We start from the raw sequence: 18,486 nt of genomic DNA, 5'->3' as shown, positions 1-18,486 counted from the left end.
AGACATCCTGTCTGCACAGTGCCATCGCCATGGTTACGCTGACTAAATACACAGAGAGACCAGCTGTACTGGCAAGGTCATGTCCCTGCTCACTGATCTCTCCGAGGGGCCTGGACACACACACATACTGTATGTATGCCATGTGCACTCACACGCACACAAGGAAACACATTTACCAGCCCCCGCCCCCTCCCCAGGACAATAATCTCATTGTAGACATCATCATCATCAAATACATTTTAATGATAAGTATGATCGAATGTTCAACAAATCAGGCTTTGTTGATTAGAACTCAGTACAGTAGCATGATGTACATATATTCAATGCTTCAAGATCTAACAGTCATCAAGTGCATTTTGATGTACAGATACACAAATGTTCAATCTGGCTTTTTTGAATTTATAGAACTACTCACTCAAAGGCTCAGTGGATCATCTTTTCCCGTAATGGGTCCCCGCAGTGCAGGATCTCCAGGAAATGTCATTGTGGAGGTGCAGAGGCTGCTTGACCCATTGCTAATTCCCTCAATGGTCACACTTGCTGCAGGGCTGTTGTTGCAAGCTGCTGCTGGGGACTTCTCGCTGTCCAGGCTGCTCGCTGTCACAATGGGCGAGCCATCGCTAGCTCCCTCGTATGCGCTACTGGTGTCCAGGCTGTTCCAACTGCTAGTGAAGAAATGTCATCACCAGCTGAGTTGTCCTTGTTGCTGGTAGCTGCCTTAGTAGAGCAGTTGTTAACAGTAACAGAAGTGAAGAAACTACCTATTTTCAGTATATATTTTAAATTCTCTGCCTTTCTGATGTCTTAAACCTTTTTTTTAATTTTTGTTTGGCGCTCTCACTTAGGGCAGCTAAGTGAGAGCCAGGCTCCAGGCTTCTCCGTTTTTTAATTGTTTGAATGCAGGCTAAGGCTACCCGCGTCAATGTCAAATTTACGTTGATTTGGATTCACCTTTGACCTTTCTAACTTTGCATGTTGATGCAGGCTGACCAATGAGAGGAGGGTCCGTCAGCTCGCAGTTGCACGGTCGGCCTGTGTGAGTGGGCTACAGCGGCACCAGCAGACAGAAAAACGAGATCTAACCAGATATTCTGTTTGTGCCCTGGGACCTCTAGAGGTCTTGGCCCCCTCAGCAATTGTCCTGTTGCCCTTAAAGTTAATCCAGCTCTGATACTTACACCAAGAAAGTATATGTACACATTGATATATTTGTTTTATATATTTACATACACAAAAATGCATGCAAATACACTTATATGTAGTGTACACAATGCAAACACAACCCATGTAGTTTTGAAATTGCATTCACATCGATGCCCACCTGCAAAAGCTCACATTCAGTCCACCAACAGTGCACAGCAGCACCTAAACAGTCAGAGCCTTTTGTATGCAAGGACTTAAAGTAGCTGCATACGTGTATGCAGATTCACACACCCACATACACACAAGTGTGGTGTTACAGTGCAATTGTTTTGATAGGTGATGATGAAACATAGAAGGTGGCTGCAGTGTGTGAATGGGATTCTCTGTACTGCTGTGATGAGGAGGGGCTGACCACACATCACCTTCCTCTCTTTCTGGGCAAGTTTGCATGTGCGTCGCCTCGTGGGAACTTGGGGCCATTCATCATGTCTGTCTGTGCTCCTGTGCCCTCTGACATGCGTGTTTACCTTCGACATGTGTGTCGGCTGTCGGGCCTGTAGGTGTGTTATTATGTCAGGGCCTAGGCATGCTCCACCCTACTCCTCCACCTCCTCCTCCTTTGAGGTTTTGTCAATGGAGGGCTTCATCACATGGAAATCCCTGCTTCTAAGTCCTTGTTCAGTACAGTAAGGTAATGACAGACTTCTACCTGGGTCCCATACAGTAAGCTTTAAAATATTTGTTTTCAGGCTGAAATCCCAAATGATCCCAAATTCACATCGAGGATCATTGATTACAGGTTTAAACAAAGGGCTACTAGGGGTATTACAGCAATGAGCACTATAATTGACGAAGGTGTAACTCAGACTTTTCAAAAATTAAATATTTTATTTTGAGATTTTGAGACCAGATACAAGAATAGTTTTGGTGAATTGCTTTCAGTGCTGTATCAAGGTTTGGTGATGAACCAAGGAATTTCTACAGGGTATTTTTAGAGATAAATGAGAAACAGAGCTTAAGATGGAAATATCTAAAGATGTCTGGTACAATGGTACGACATATAACCACTAGCTCCAGGCCAGAATTCTGTTGGGAGAATATAAAAGTGGATCCTCATGACAATCATACCGAAGACTGTGCGGAGAGAATGAGGATCACACTCGTGTATTCTGGGAATCCAAGAAAATGGGCAATTATGGGTAGTGTTGAATGTGATTTTAGGTAATGAAATACCCAAGACATGTGTTGTGCTATATTTAGGCGATTACAGAAGAAAATATAAAACATGAGGAATGATATCTTGTTAAATTTCCATTCGTGGCAACCAAGATGGCAATCACTAGGAAAGGGTGCTAAGTGGACCCTCCTACCATAGGCCAGTGGACTTTGTTAAGATACATGGTGATATGAAAAGGCTCACACATGTTCTGACAATTCAACAATTGGGGTTTCATGAAAAATGGACCACTAAAACCTCGGTATAAAACATTAGAAGAATTGCATTGGTATATTGTTTACCTCGTTGACACTACTTTTGGTGTTCCTTCTCTGTCAACAAAATTTAAAGCTAAAAAAGTTAAAAAATAAAAGTTAAAAAAAAAAAAGATTATAGGACATATTAATGTTTATGTATACACTGAAGCAAAATTACCACTTAAAGTAGAGAGAGACTAATAGTCCTGAGATACACCTGAGAAGTTTGCTTCTCTGTGCTGCTCAGCTAATGGAACTGGGGGTTAAGGGCCTTAAAACTTCTGGCCCATTTTTCTCGGGCCATGTTATTCTCTTGGACTGTACTCTGTAACCCTTGTGATTTGAGTTCATTTTCTCAGGGTTTGGCTGTTCTATCAGCAGTTACAGCTATTTTTTATCACTACGTATTAATATTTTATTGGTACTTACATCCACAATTGTATTTAGGGAATTGTGCCACACCAGAAGTATGAAGTTTCATGTCCTGTATTTCAAATCAAGTTTTGTAAAACTGGCACACCCTCTGTTTTCCTACAGTACGGTAACAGCTGGATTGCTGTCATAGTGAAGAGGATTTGTGAACACTGGGCATTGTTTCCTTAAGAAGTGACTGGTAGGTTAGAGTCCTGTGAAGTCGATGTTGAGCTGACAGATGCATTGACGATCAGAAAACATCAGTCAAAAAAGGGGGGATAGCTCATTCATGGGAGTGTGTTTGGTTAAACTGATAGACAGAGATGGAAGAGTCTTTCCAGAGGCTGAAAGAACTTCTCTTGAAACTGACATAGTGAAGATGGGGTGAATGTGACACTCAAAAACAAAAAAGAATACAGTGACTGACAACCAGAGAAGAAGATAGGGAGGCCACGTCAATGGGAAGATGTTGCATGTGGAAACCGCATTCACCGTCATACTGACTCACACTTTGCCCCAGCAGAGTAAAACCATTCTTTCATCGTCTCTCCTCACTTTTACTTCATTACTCCTGCACCGCTGAACTCTTTAACTTCCTCTGAGTATTAAATGCTCTCCCTCCCTCTCCCCTTTTTTGTCTGTCTTTCTCTTGTTCTCTCGTTCTATCTCTGGACGGGTGGAAGAAGGCCTGGAATTTATCACACATACCTAATAATTACTATCACAGGAAATGGTCCTGAGGAAGTAGGTGCACTAGCCCTGCTAATTAGTGTCAGTCGCAAACACACATACACGTGCACATAACTGAATGCCCACACACACATACACACACACACACACACACACACACACACAAAGCTAATTAGTGTCATTTGACTTGTGTAGAAGTCTCGGGAAAGCTCAATCTGATTGGCTTTAGGGAGACTAACACCCCCAAGTTTTCCCAGTTGTATAAATCTCAAGACTAATTGATTGGAAGTCCTGTGTGTGTGTGTGTGTGTGTGTGTGTGTGTGTGTGTGTGAGCATTTAAGTGTGTGCATGAGTGGGCAATATATTAGGTGGGCCCTGCAGGCATAAAGAGGCAGCCCAGGACACAGCACCCAGAGGTGACCAGTGACGGCCTCCTAAATGGCAGTCTTGCCCTCAGGGTCATCAAAGGAATGAGGAGAAGGAAGGGAGGAGGTGCTCTAAATGCAGATAGATAGATACGGTCATGGCACTGAAGAAAAATTTAATTTTAAATTTGATTTATACAGATAGATGGACAGATATGCGGATAGATAGATGCACGGATAGATAGACAGCAGCAGAGATGGAGCACAAGGGATTAACTGCAAAGAGCAGCGGTTTCTTTTGGGAAGAAAGAGGGATGGGTTGCTCTAAATGCAGCTGCATGTAATATGTTTTTTGATGTGCTGTGTTGTAAAACAGCCGTTAAAACCGTAGCTTAGTGAAATGCCCTCATGGTTTACCATTACGGGCACATGAAATGCTGGTATACCCACACAAGTGAATCAGTGGAGCTTACTGGTATATATTCACACACTGTAAACACCTTTAAGCCTCTGTGGTTTGCGCACACACCTGAGCTCCCACTCCTGTTTCTGTCCTCTGTGGCTTCTCTAGCTATGTCTGTCTGTCTGTCTTTATCTGGGTATGTGCATCTTTGACTTTGTGTCTGTGTCTTTCTCTCCCTTCATTTCTCACAATTTTTACATCAGTCTCCCTCCTTTTCTGCAGTTTTACCTCTACGCATTCTCACAGTTTTCATCAGTAAGGGCAGATTCTCTGACTATTTGTTGGTTTGACCGGAATCTTATTTACCCCACACGTCTCTCAGCCTCACTTAGATGATTCCCAGGAGGTTTTAATAGAGAACAATAGTAGAACGGACCACTTCCCAGCACTGGGCTGTTCCAACACTGCACACCAGTCAGCATTCACCACAGCAGCCCCTGGCACTTCTGGATTGTGTGTGTGTGTCTGATCTGGTTAATTCAGGGATGTAGACCCAAATAGTAATTATCATTATGTACTTCTCGGCAGCGGCAGGAAACAGCCCAAGCAAGTTTGGATGTACGTGTGCATCCTTGCTGATGATGCTTTTGAATGTGTTTGTGCGCACAGAACAACATGTGCATACACGAATTTGTCTTTCTATGTGCGTGTGTGCGTGCGTGCATGCTTGTGTGCACATAAGAGCAATGATGTGAAGAGCATGAGAGCTATTAGCAGTGAAAGATAAGCAGATTGTGCCAGTGGCTATGTGATGATTTTTCCTGCTCTTGTTCATTTGGTCTCTGGTAAATGGAGACATACTGGAAACATGACTGTTCTCTTGGGGCCGGTGGGTATCCAAGTTTAGGGCTGGAAAAGAGAGGAGAGAAGAAGAAATGAGAGGAGAGGGGGAGAGAAAAGGAAATTGAGGGAGAGGAGTGGAAAGAGAATAAAAATGAAATCAGAAGAGAAAGTAGGGGTCAATGGATTTAAGTTCACAACCAGGATTTGAAATCCCTTAAAAACAAAACTGTATTTGTCTTTATTTGTTTGTGGAGATAAAAAAAAATGACCACTCACAAGCATCACAGACACTGTTAACTTTCACAACTCTGCAATAAAATCTTTGTCTCATTTTTATGATATCAGAGTTGACGTCCAAGAAAAAGTGAAGCAAAACCCACGGAAAAGAGAAGGAAAGAGAAAAAAAAAAACACAAAATGCTAAAAACCCAAAGTTTATTTGAAGCAAGCGTCACATCTATACAAAATGGCAACCGCGGTTTAATCTGTGTAGTCCTTCATTTTTAAAGCTAGCATCAATAACACAGAGGAGGCCTTCATGTGGGTGGACAGACTGGGTAGGGACAGGACTGGTCACCACTAAACAAACAACATAAGAATCCTGCAGAGACAGGAATGGCTAGAGGGAGTGTGAGCAAAGACAATGGCATGACTTTCAGGCTGTAGATGAAACAGAAAATAGACAGTGTGTGCATGCGTGATTGAGAATGTGGGCATTCATGAATGTATTGATATGAGGGTTATGCGTGTTTATGTCTGGAGTAATTTAAGTCAAGATCAGAGAACTGTGGAATATGTTTTGTCATTTTAGCGTACAATATTCAAAGCATGAACGGGACAGTATGTGTATACCCTGGCATTGACTGAAACCTCAGTTTTTAATATATATACATTTCTTACATTATTATTCTGTAGGGATGAGGCGGACTGTTGCAGAGGTTGTGGTGGTGTGTCTCTTTTCATTCCCGTCTGTGTTTGTGCTTGAACTGAAGTGTCCGTCGATGTATTTCGCATCAAAACCCACACTTTTTCTCACAGTCATAACTTAAAATGAAAATAAAAATGCACATATTAACTTCAGATCTTTCCTCATAATTATTAGATGTAAATTCAGTATCAATGATAATGCAGACATTTCACTTGCTATACAAATTAAACATAAGAAACAGAAATTAATAGAGGTCACAAAAGCTCCTCTTTTATCTCATTCATATACAGATATTTGCTGTATTCAGTTCCTTTGAACACGCATGCAAAAAGACCCAAACAATTTTAAATTATGCAAAACTTAAAGCCTTTGTAAAGGCAAATCAGAGATTTCTTTTTTAAGACATTATACCTGTTAGACAATAACTGTTGAAAACATGTGAAAAGACTGAATTGTGTAGTACTGAGTTAGAGCATTAAATTGTTTTGCACTGAGCTCCACTGAAAAAACAGTAATTTTCACGTAACGATGATTGATGATGGTTTACTTGTTAACTAGTCATTAAAGTTAAATTTTTACTGAAGTAAGTCCATATTTACCCACAAAATATGTGCTGAATTAAACATAGGCTCCTAACGTTACTTTATTTCTAAAATATCATCCATGTTGCTTGCCTTACACCTACAAAGCCTATTTTAAATATTGTATTTTTATTCAGGAGTTTGTTATGAGCAATGTTAACTCAGAGGCTGTTCTTTTGGGCCGTGCTGTCAGTGCTTTCAGCGGGCATGCCCCTAGCGTTTCAGAGCAGAGAATACTGCTTGTTTTTCCACAATTTTGAAACCTCATTTTATATACTTGGCGATTTTTTTAATCATTCATATTTGGCTGGGTGGTTAATTTCACATTTTTCTGTGGTGAGACAAACACAGAACATATATTTATTATTTCTTTACACAGACTTTAAAGTTACAGTAAACTGTAAACTTCTCTGGCAAATAACAATACATGGTATGCCTAGCTAAGGCCTTGAGCCAGGAAATAAAGGGATTGAAAACCTTGCAAAGGGTTAATTTTACACGGATTAAGCAGGTGCACTTAAATGTGTGTGTCTTAAATATACATACAGTCGTCACACATGATATCACTTCAATGTGGAATCAAAAAAGAAATATTAAAAGTAAAACCCCTCCCTTTTCCTCTATCTCTTACTCTCTCCATCTGTCACACACGCACACACACACTCACAGTAACGTGCACTGACATATCTGACATGTCTCTCGTCCATTCCAGCCACAGGTCTCCGAGTTCAGCATTCACTGAAATCAAATGTGTGTGTTTGGCCTTGGGTTACACACTCGATTGAATTAGAGAAACGGTGCACACACACACACACACACACACATACACACACGCACGCACACACACACACAGCCTCACAGGGACACAGATCTCTATTAAGTTAAAAAAGAGAGTTGAGTGTCTTCTTCCATCGCGAGGGCTTTTATGTGATAAGATCGGCTCGGGGTGCTCTCCTATGCAGGATTCCTTAGCACATCAAACAACAGTAAACCACATCACAGAGGCAGGAAGAGCTCAGCTCCATTAGCCAGCCCATAAAGAACATGTGTGTGTGTAACAGGAGAGCTAAGCTAGCCACTACAAAAGGTTTACACACATAAGACAAACATACCGAGGTATGCAGCCTCCTGACATACTCACAAATTGAAGTGCAGTTTGGTGCAAGTGCACATACACCAACATATGCTCATTGACTGTGTCATAGATCTTGTAGTATGCACACATACACACATATATATATACCTGCATATTCACAAAATCGCATCTATACACACACATATATAGAAGGTTCTAACTTCATCAGTATCTTCTGACTCCATTCTACATTTCATTCATTCCAACTGTGTCTTAAGTTTAAAGTAATACTCTGGCTGACTCACAGCCCAGACTGGAATAATGGCCTGGTAACATAGTGACATGAAAAAGCAAGAATTCAGGAATCTGTTCGCTGTCCAGATGGCAATCATTAGCTTTATTAGTACACAACTGGTACAGACATACCCCCAACACACAGACACACACACACACACAAACACCCTGCCCCAAACTCTCTCTCTACAACTGCAATACGGCTCCATTTCTCCATTCTGTCCTTCACTTTTTTTCAGAGACTGACATCTCTCTTATAAGGTGTTTAGTGACAGCAGGGCCTAAGAGACATCCTAATGCATCTAGAGTGAGTCAGAAAAACAAAGAGAGAGGAAGAGAGGGGTTTGGTGGGGTAGAGGGAGAAAGAGGTTGACCCAGATTGAGTTTACCAGTTTTTCTTCCATTGATTTAAAACAGATCTTCACTGGGTCTGCTGTCCAAGCCACAGGCAGTGAGATATCACCCTCTACTCAGACTCCAGAGGATCTGATTCAGACTAGATGTCCATCAGTTACTGTGTCTGCCCTTGCTCTGCCATGAGAAGATGTCTTAATCATCTTCTGTGCAGGAGAAAACATCTGCATTTTATGTTTCAACCTGCGTCAAACAATAGGACAGTCAGGAGTGTATCGTCATAATGTGGACAGAGACAAATTTCTCCTATTGACAGTATGAAATGGAGACATAGGGCCCACCCGGCTCTCTGCTAAACCATCCTAATGTGTATTAATCCAGGGGATTACACTGCCTGCTTGTATTTCAGCATTCCCGTGCCAGTCAGCGATGTTCTACCCACTGAGGTTAACATGTAATGCTGAAGATGACATACGCACAAACAGTGTTACTGCCGCTGATGCCACACTGGATACCAGTGGAGACCTAGCACGCAAATGGTGGCATAGTCCTTGAAATGTGTGGTAGAAAAGGAGACTGGTGGATGGCGAGGGGGAAACAGAGGGTGTTTAGAGAGGAGTTATGCACTATGGCAGGCCCTAATTGCTTGCGGCTCCTGTTGTGTGTTTGGCTTTGTTTGAGCATGTCCAATATAACCAGTCACAGGGGAGCCTCCGCCAGAGCAAACACACACACAAACACAGTGCTGAACCATAGAGAAGGCTTTTATGGTGTTGAAGACTTCAGTAACATGACACCTAAGGCAAACACTGAGTAATAAAGCAATTGCGGCACATTGTTTAGATCCTCCTTCTGGCATGGTTTGTTTGTCAGACTCAAAGTGTCTCAGTTTCCTGACATCAATGTCCTGACATGTCACTTTGGAAGCTCAGTGCACGATAAACACACATGCATGTGCATGCACACATTGGCAAAGGCAGCACATGTGCAAGATAAACACACTCATGCACACACACACACACACACACACGCACGCACAGAGAAGCACATGCCCACATGTATCTGCACGCACGTCGCACTGCAGACATTTTGACATGTCAGTCACAGTGTGCTTCGTGCCAGTGTTTCCCCAACCTCTAAGCAGCTTCCTGGTATGTCTTGCTGCATGACTGCAGATAAAAGAGCAATAAACATTTCTTTTTCTTGCTCGCTAACTTGTGTTCCTCACATGCTCCTCACCACCTTTTAAAGTTGCTGTTCTGTGACACGGACAGATTTTCATGTCAAAATGTTTGTACATGTGTCTGTATCCTTCGCAGCAGAGTCTATTTTGGATCTTCTATAGCTCCGAGGTGGTCTGCAGCCCAAAGAAACTTTTCTTTTCTATCTCAGTCCCTTGTCTGCGTGACTTTCTTTCTGCACTCTTTCAATATGCCTCCTTCAAAAGCCCAGGAAACATGAAAACACAGCTTCATTCTCTCTGTTGTTTCTAACAGTGGCAGGAGACCTAAAAATTCTGAAAGGGACAGTGTATTCACAATATTTACAACACACTCGCACACATGCAAACAAATCTGCACATCTGTACAGACACAGCAGGGGCCAGAGCAGGCCCAGGACTATCATGGTCTAAGTCTATTCAGATTCAGTCTTACATATTGTAGTGCTCAGAGGAAATGGGAAGACATTCTGTGTGTAGATCAATCCTGTGATGTTACTCTATGATAGATCAGTCAATGAACATTAAAGGCACATTGAGAAGCACCTGTAGTCCATATTTATATATGTAGAATTGTCTTTCTGTCTTAATTAATAACCTCATAGAACACTACAGGAAGTCATTTGGTCAACTGCAAAATTACATCATAGCGTCTAAATTGTATTCTGTAATAGAGAGCAGAATACAATTTATTGTTAACCAGAGCTGGAAATTTGTCCACAGCTCCACCTCCAGTCCAACTAAATTCCCATATAGTCATCCCTTTGTGCAAATGTATTGTTTATATTTTGTAATCAATAAATATATATATACTTACTTAGTATATATATTTACTGTACTTATATGTACTTTTGATATATCAGAAATGCCCCTTTTGCTCTCAGCTGCTGCAGGGATGTTTGATTGACAGTAACTGGCAGGCTGAGGGATCAAGAGTCAAAGTAAACAAACAAGCGCTGCATCCTATAAGGCATGAGCACACAGTGTATTGCTGGCAGTGTTGTTGAAGAGAAAGACCCACACCAGCATCTAAATGGACCAAAGTGACATTTACAGGATACGTTTACATGCTGTTTAATGTGCTCCAGCTGACCAGCTAATTAGCTATGGTACCTAACCTACAGACTGATGTTAGCAGTGCACTTTTCCCTGGTTGAGTGTTTGTTCGGTTGCTCGTTCAACAAGCTAAGGTGCAGGACAAGACATGTGTTAATGTTTGTAAGTTAGATAAGAAGGGGACTCAAACAGGAAAGCTAATCTGGTTTGTTGTTCAAGGTCTGTGGCTCTTGTGTTGTAAAGCAGGCTGCTGCCTGACTTTCAATGTGAGCATCTGCCAGTGATAGAACAGCACTGTTACTACTTTAAGCGAATATGGTTTAAATTAAGCAATTTGATTGGCTGTATGGAAAAAAAGTTTTCCATCTATGTAGAAGGACTAATGCAAAGATAGGAGGCGCCATCATGAAACCCAAAAATATAAAATGTAAATTTCTCCCTTTGAGTTTTTTTTTATTATTTTTTTTTTCAAAGCAGAACACAGGGCATGTGGTTTACAGAACAGATGTGCATGCTGTAGCAGAAAAAAAAAACATGCAATTTAATTTAAGTCGGACTTTAAAGACCAAGCAACAGACTGACCCACTTCTTTTTCTAGTAGCTATGTTCTTGCAGAATTCAAGATATTTCACAAATAGCCCTAATATCAGTACTATAGTTAAATCAAATTATGAGGATAATTGTTTTGTAGATCATTTGGAGGTAATTGATTATGGGGTTCAACCTGTGACCCATGCCAGAACCTTCTCATTCACATGTGGGGTATACCCGATAAAGATGGAATGTCATAGCTGAATGGCATTTAGAAAGAGGTCAATAATAGTGCTGTTACCCCCCCAGATGTCTGCACTGTGTGTTTTTTGTTTGTGTGTGCGTGTATGTGTGAGACAGTACAAGAGGGAGCATACATGAGGAACTCATTTAGTTAATGATCCCACTCTCACCCAGAACTCTTCAACGTTAGTTGAGCGCGTCCCCGTCTTTACATCAAACAACACATCGTAATACTCTAAACTGCCGGATCACAGCATGCACGCACACACGCTCCCACACACTCAGATTGAAGCAGATGCACCGAGCCTTGTCACTCTCCTGCATATACACACAAACACAGAAACATCATTTGAATTTATGTTTACATTTCACATTTATGTAACACTCAAAGCAGCCTGACTATTATTTAGTGCAACATTATAACAAACGTTTGTCCTACTGAAAGTCCGAGGATCATATTCAGATTATAAAAGAATGTTCTTTTAAGAGTCCAGAGCCAGAAAAAGGAATAAAGACTTCTTCACTTTCTGTCACACACACACACACACACACACACACGCACACACACACTTACACTGCTGTATGTAACCATAGCCAGCAAAAGGACTGAGTGGAAGCCATTGTTAAAATAACTGTGATGTAATCTACCAAGGGAGCTGGCTTGGCTGTGTATGTGTGTGTTATCTATCTGGAAATCAGTGGGTCTGTCAGCAGCATCTGACTGCACACTACCACTGGTCTCTTTATTAAAAACCAGACGTATGCTGGAATCCATGCACAGGTGTGTGGGAGCACCAGCTGAGCAATTCTCACAGTTCAATACAGTCTGTGTTTATGTGTGTATGTTGTCTGTGGATCTGTTTATATTTTATGCGTGTTTGTGGGGAAACGGAGCAGACGGCAGACAAAACATAACAAAGACAAAAGGAAACTGGACTGGAAAGGTCAAAGAGGGAGTGTACTCTTTACTGCAGTGATTACAAGGCACACACTTTTGCTGTTTCATGCTTGCATGCACGTGTATGCCGCGCTTCCACCATCCATTTTCATATGCTCGTAAAATTTATAAACAGGCGCACACTCAATCTTCCACAAACAAAAAGTGTCCCTGTGGCATGACTCCAAGTTTCTTCAGTGTGTCTTCTTCACACAAAACTTATTCCCAACAACTATACTTTATAAGTAGGGGTATGTCTCTATCGGGAATTCACACCAACTTACAAACAAGCGAATGCAATGACAAAATAGACTCAATGTACCAGAGGCATGATCTGTCTACACTAGCTTCAACGTACAAATTACCCAGATTATAGAGCGGTGTAGGTGTATACAGTATGTCTGTCTATGTGTTTTTGCGAGAGAATGTGTATGTGAGTGTGTGCATGTGTGTGATGACTACCTGTGTGTCCTGAGTGTGGCAGGTACAACGCACTGTGTGTCTTTTAATGCCGGGACCCATGACTGCAAGTTTATGTGTGGGTCTGTGTGAGTGCGTGCATGAACGTACTGAGATATGTGTGTACTTCCAAGTGTGTATTCCTGTGTGTATTGACAGGGAAATAATAGTGAGGTTTTTTTTATCAGAAGGCCAGGTAGTAATCATGTTACTCTTTGATCCCATGATCCTCACTGATCTGTCTAAATATACACCAGACCTGTCCAAACCTGGCTACAGTTCCTCTAATCAGCACCCTCACCTAGCCCTCTGTGTGTGTGTGTGTGTGTGTGTGTGTGTGGACCAGGTATTTCTCATGTTGTGGGGATGTAAATCTGTTTACACAGTCATGTTTTGGGGACTCGCCTGCCTTATAAGGAAAAAAAAGCAGGTCTCCTTAATGTAAATCATTAATTTTAGGGTGAAGACTTGGTTTAACGTTAAGGTTAGGTTTGGGTTATGTTAAGGTTAGGGTTAGGGGTTAGGCAAGTAGTGGTTATGGTTAAGGTTAGAATAAGTCTCCAGGAAATAAATGTAAGTCAATGTAATGTCCTCTGAAGTGATGGAAACATGACTGTGTGTGTGTGTGCACGTATGTGTGTGCATGCGTGTGTTTTGGGTGTGCATGAGAGACTTTCTGTCTCTTTCTCAGTGTCTGCATCTTTCATAATTTCTTGCTTTGAATGTATTTTTCTCCCTCCACACTTTAAAGCACTTTAAAGCCATGCTAATGAAGTCTTATAAGTTAATATGTGGTCAGAGCGTGTTTGCGTTGCAGACTGTAAAGAGAGCATGTGGTTCCTGCCACTTCGACACAAAGCAGAGCAGTTTGAGCTTTTTTGTTTTACTTACATTTTACCATCCTTCATTAAAAGCAAACTGTTAACCAAGGTTGGTTGGAATCAGAGGATTGCTAATTATTAGCAGATGTGTGTGTGTGCTCAATCTACTGTATGTGGTCATTTATGTGCATGCAGCTTTGCACATGCCTGTAAGTACTACTTAAGTCTCTCCTCCCTGTACGGCTTTATACTTTGGCTCCGTTACAGTTTAGCTGCAAATTAAATATTGTTCTGCATTACTTTTCTATGTTTTTGACATATACAGTTGCAAGTATGATCAAATCAGCGAATGATCATGATGATGCATTCCTCTGTCAATCTACCCAACAGAGAAATTGGCTCCACCTAAAGCAAAGTAATGCATCAGTAAAAATAAAACAATTGCAATAAGAATATAATAATAACACATATAACATATAATCATGAGGCCATTCTGTGTAATGAGTAGTTTTACGTTAAGTTTTACTTATGTACAGTACATTTTGATGATCATACTTCTCTACTTTGTGTAAAATTGTGACCGTAGGACTCTTACTTGCAGTGTAATTTATTATTTTTACATTGTGGTTTGCACAAAGTTCTTGTACACCAGACAGAAGTCTTATAGACACGATATATATTAGTAAAAAAAACATGTTTTTCTACTATATAACAAAGTTTTAAACCTATTTTTTACTTTCTAAAAACCTCTCTCACAACGTTTCGTTATGGTTTAGGTTTCGTTCTGTGAAAGGAACAGAGCTCCCTGCTGGAAAGACGGGCACAACACATTGTGGGTATTGTAGTTCTCTGGCGGTGCTGCTTTTATAAAAGTTGAGCTCATGCGGCTGTGATTGGCTGATGGAGTGTGGGGTGAATGTTAGTGTGACCTTGCGTGTCCTTTACACACTGACGGGAAATCGACTAGTCCAAGCTCCAAGGAAAGCTATAATAAAGAGTAATACAGGCCAAAAGCGCGTACACACATCTCCTCTCTCACGCACGCATACGTGCACACTCTGCTTGCACAGAGTAAAGTCCTAGCTGTGCTGTAGTAACCACATTAATTGGGTTGTGTAATTGTCTGGCAAAGCATTGTGGGAAACAACCCATACAGATCTGTCCCTTTACCTCAAACCACTTTTTAAACATGGACTCCCATCGTCATGACAGTGCTATCCAGGAAACTGCTGAACATGTGTGTATATGTTTGTCTGAGTGTGTGTGTGTGTGTGTGTGTGTGTATGTGTGTTATTCTGTGATCGCCTGTGTGTGTGTGTGTGTCTCTCTATGGCTCCTTTAAGGGAAGTGAGTGTGGTGGCCTCCCATTCCACCGCATGTCGGCTGTGGTTCAGCTGTGGTCCACCGCCAGGCCCTACATTTGGAACACAGAGAAAATACACCAGGGGTACTCGCTCCCACTGTTTTCTGGACCCGTCTTTCATCGGTTTGTGTGTGTGTGTATTTTGGGTACACGTTTGTATGTGTGTGTGTGTGCATGTGTTATAGTGCTGCACTATGTTGTACTCTTTGCCCCTGATATTTTAAGGCTTTTTGGCCCCACGTCATGAGTGTGCGCTGTATTTCCAGGCTGCAGTTAGATGACCGGAGTGAGAGAACCCGTACAGAGGACAGGAAAGGCAGGAGGAATGGGGAGAGAGGAAAGCAAGGCGGGTAATTGAAGGGTTCAGGGTAATACTTAGGCCAAGGATGGCTGTTTCAACGTGTTTGCATAACCTCCTTGAACTTAATATTTAGCCCCACTCTGGAGTGAGTATAGGGCTCGACAGAGCCAAATAGAGAATGATAGAGGGAGAGAGCAAGCGAATGATAGAGAGGTCCAAGTCCAAGGCGGAGGTGATGCCATTCTCTTGTCCGATGAGTGGCTCCTCTCTTTGATTAGCGAAAGAAAGGGAGGAGAGAAGGAGTGATGGAATGAGGATGGAGAGAGAGAAGTACAGCAGATTGTGGTGGCCTTCCTGTCGGAGAGCCTGTGATGGACTATTTGACAGAAGGTTATTTTAACACAATGGAACACACAAGACAATACAGTGGACCTCCATTTTAAATGACGCAACACAGAAGGTGTCCTCTTGGTATTTTCAGTTTACATTACTGACAGTTTAGAGTAGAGGCTTTACTGTAGCTCCTCTCACTCCGGTACAGAAAGACAGAAACATACTGTACGAGTCAAAGGTTTGGACACACTTTCTTATTCAAGGGAATGGGAAGATGTGTACAAACTTTTGACTGGTACTATGCATCATGTTTGGCAGTTTGGCTTTTAACAATCTTACAGTGATCTTACTCAAAGAAAGCTTGCTTTAGTTATATGTATTACAATGAGAGAGAGGGAACCAGAAAAGATGACACAGAATCCTCACTTTTAAGTGTTACAAGTGCTGAAACAAAAATGAGGAGAAATAAACAATTCTGGCAACTGATTACTTAAACAATAATCACTAGTCCCAGCTTTTTAAGTGTGAAGATCTGCTGCTTTTCTCTGGTTGACCTCACTTTAAAAGAAATGTGTTTGGGTTTAAGAATGTGTGTTGGAAGTTATTACTGACAATTTTCTTAATTTTGGACATTTTATAGACTAAATTAGTTACAAAAAACATTAAAGCAATAGAAGGTGAATGTGACAGCTCTAAATTCTTGAATCGGCCATCTTATTTTCTCTCACATGGTATGACCTCAACAAAACCCTCTCCTTTGTCACATATTGTATAGTTTCATCGTTTGATGTTAAAACAGTAGGGAGGAGGGGGTTGTGGGACAGTGCTCTGGTTGGATCAGAGACAGACGAAGGGGACATAACTCATCAGTGTTTATACTGAGGCCTTAGTGCTCCGTCTTAACACGCTGCATATGTGTGTATGTTTCTCTCTCTCCCTGCACGTGTGTGCGTGTGTATGTGTGTGTGTGTGTGTGTGTATTCTTACAGTAGTGTGACTGGAGCAGTGTTACTCATTTTGTGACCCTCACCTCTCTCTCAGATGACAGGGAGCTTTAAACAACCCAGCTGCTGTATATATGTGTGTGTGTGTATGTATGTGTGTGTGTGTGTGTGTGTGTGTGTGTGTGTATGTGTGTCTGTACTTGTGTCTGACTGCGAGGCAGGGGAGCACTACTCGTGTGTGGTACAGCACAGCCCCCTGTTTTGTTCTTGTGCCTTGGGGAGACACTGTCAGTCAGGTGAGCGACGATAAAGACAGAAAACAAACCTCCCCTTTAAAGAGAATTGTAAAACCCTGCTCAGCTATCGGGATGGTCCCTGGAGGTTTAGGGTCAGAGCTCACCTTATTGGTCGACGCTGCGTAGGCGGGCTTTGTGCCAGACACCTCCGGTGAATGGCAGTGGCTTTGACTGATCTGATATGGATTGTTTTTTTCCCAATTTGATGTGAAAGGCCGAGGTTATAGAGGAAAAAAGCACACCCACACACACATTCAAGCAAACATGGGCAGACATTTACCCAAGGTCATCCAAATGAGAAAAAGCTGTTGGTGACATCACAATCATCATTGACATCCCTCTTAGCCTTGTTTATTTATCTACGCTGTTTTTACAACAACAGCAATCTATCTGACCCCTTGGTGATCCATAGAAGGAGATGCAATGAAGCTGGAAGTGAGAGAGGACTTTTTACTAGTTGTTCTGTCAAAGACTGTTGGCAACCTCTGCTGGTGTGTATTAAAGGAATAGTTCAACATTTAGGGAAAAACGCTTATTTTCTTTCATTTCAAGAGTTAGATGACAAGATCAATACCAATCTTATGTTTCTGCATTAAATGCAGACCTGGAGTCTCAATGTGTTCAGCTTAGTTTAGCATAAAGACTGGAGGCAGCGGGATACAGCCAGTCTGGCTCTGTCCAAAGTGAAAAATACACCTACCGACACCTCTTAAACTTATGAATTATCACATTCAAATCCTCATATGAACAGAAGACATCAAACTGTCAATCTGTGATTTTAGGTGGAGTTAAAACAACAGTTTCTCCAGAGTAGTTCTAACATCCCTGGTTTAGTGCGCTCTAGTGTTGAGTACAGATTTTGGTCTCGGTACAGACACAATGGTACCAAACCTGGCAAACTCATTGCAACAATAAAACGGAGGGATGCACAAGCACAGTCACTGCCCTAGACTGTTGCTTGCCAAGAAATAGTTCCAGCTTGTAACTTCCCCAAAAATCCCAAATGCGCTTTTTTTAAAAAAAAAAAAAAAAAAAAACCTTTCTAGTTAAAAAAACAAGATATATTGCATTAATTATTCATCTTTAGAGATGTTGGCTGGGATATCTTTAAACTTTGCCAGGCTAGCTGTTCCCCCTGCTATGCTAAGCTAGGCTAATCATCCAGCTCTGCACTTCACACACAGACATGAGATTGATATTGATCTTTTAATCCCAGTCTCTTGGAAACATATTTTCCAAAATGTTGAACAATTGCATCAAAACAAATGAGTTTTAAATGGCATCCTTATGTCTTTTAATAGTGTCAATGCATTGAGAAGTCAGTTTGGAGAGAAACTTAGAATGCTCTCTTCATTTCATTTGTCTGCATGCACACACTGTCACACACATGCACACACACATAGCCACCTGGTCTCGCTCT

At 41.5% G+C, this 18,486-nt stretch overlaps 1 protein-coding gene across 9 annotated transcripts in view; it reads left to right on the top strand.

The window, feature by feature from the left end:
- LOC137184583 (ERC protein 2-like) overlaps positions 1-18,486 on the top strand; it is a 156,238-nt gene that overhangs the window by 86,515 nt on the left and 51,237 nt on the right. The window lies entirely within an intron of this gene.

The sequence above is a fragment of the Thunnus thynnus genome, chromosome 6 (genome assembly GCF_963924715.1).
Source record: "Thunnus thynnus chromosome 6, fThuThy2.1, whole genome shotgun sequence".
NCBI classification, from domain to species: domain Eukaryota; kingdom Metazoa; phylum Chordata; class Actinopteri; order Scombriformes; family Scombridae; genus Thunnus; species Thunnus thynnus.
Note: the sequence above shows the minus strand (reverse complement) of the source record. Positions and strands in the feature narration are given on the sequence as shown.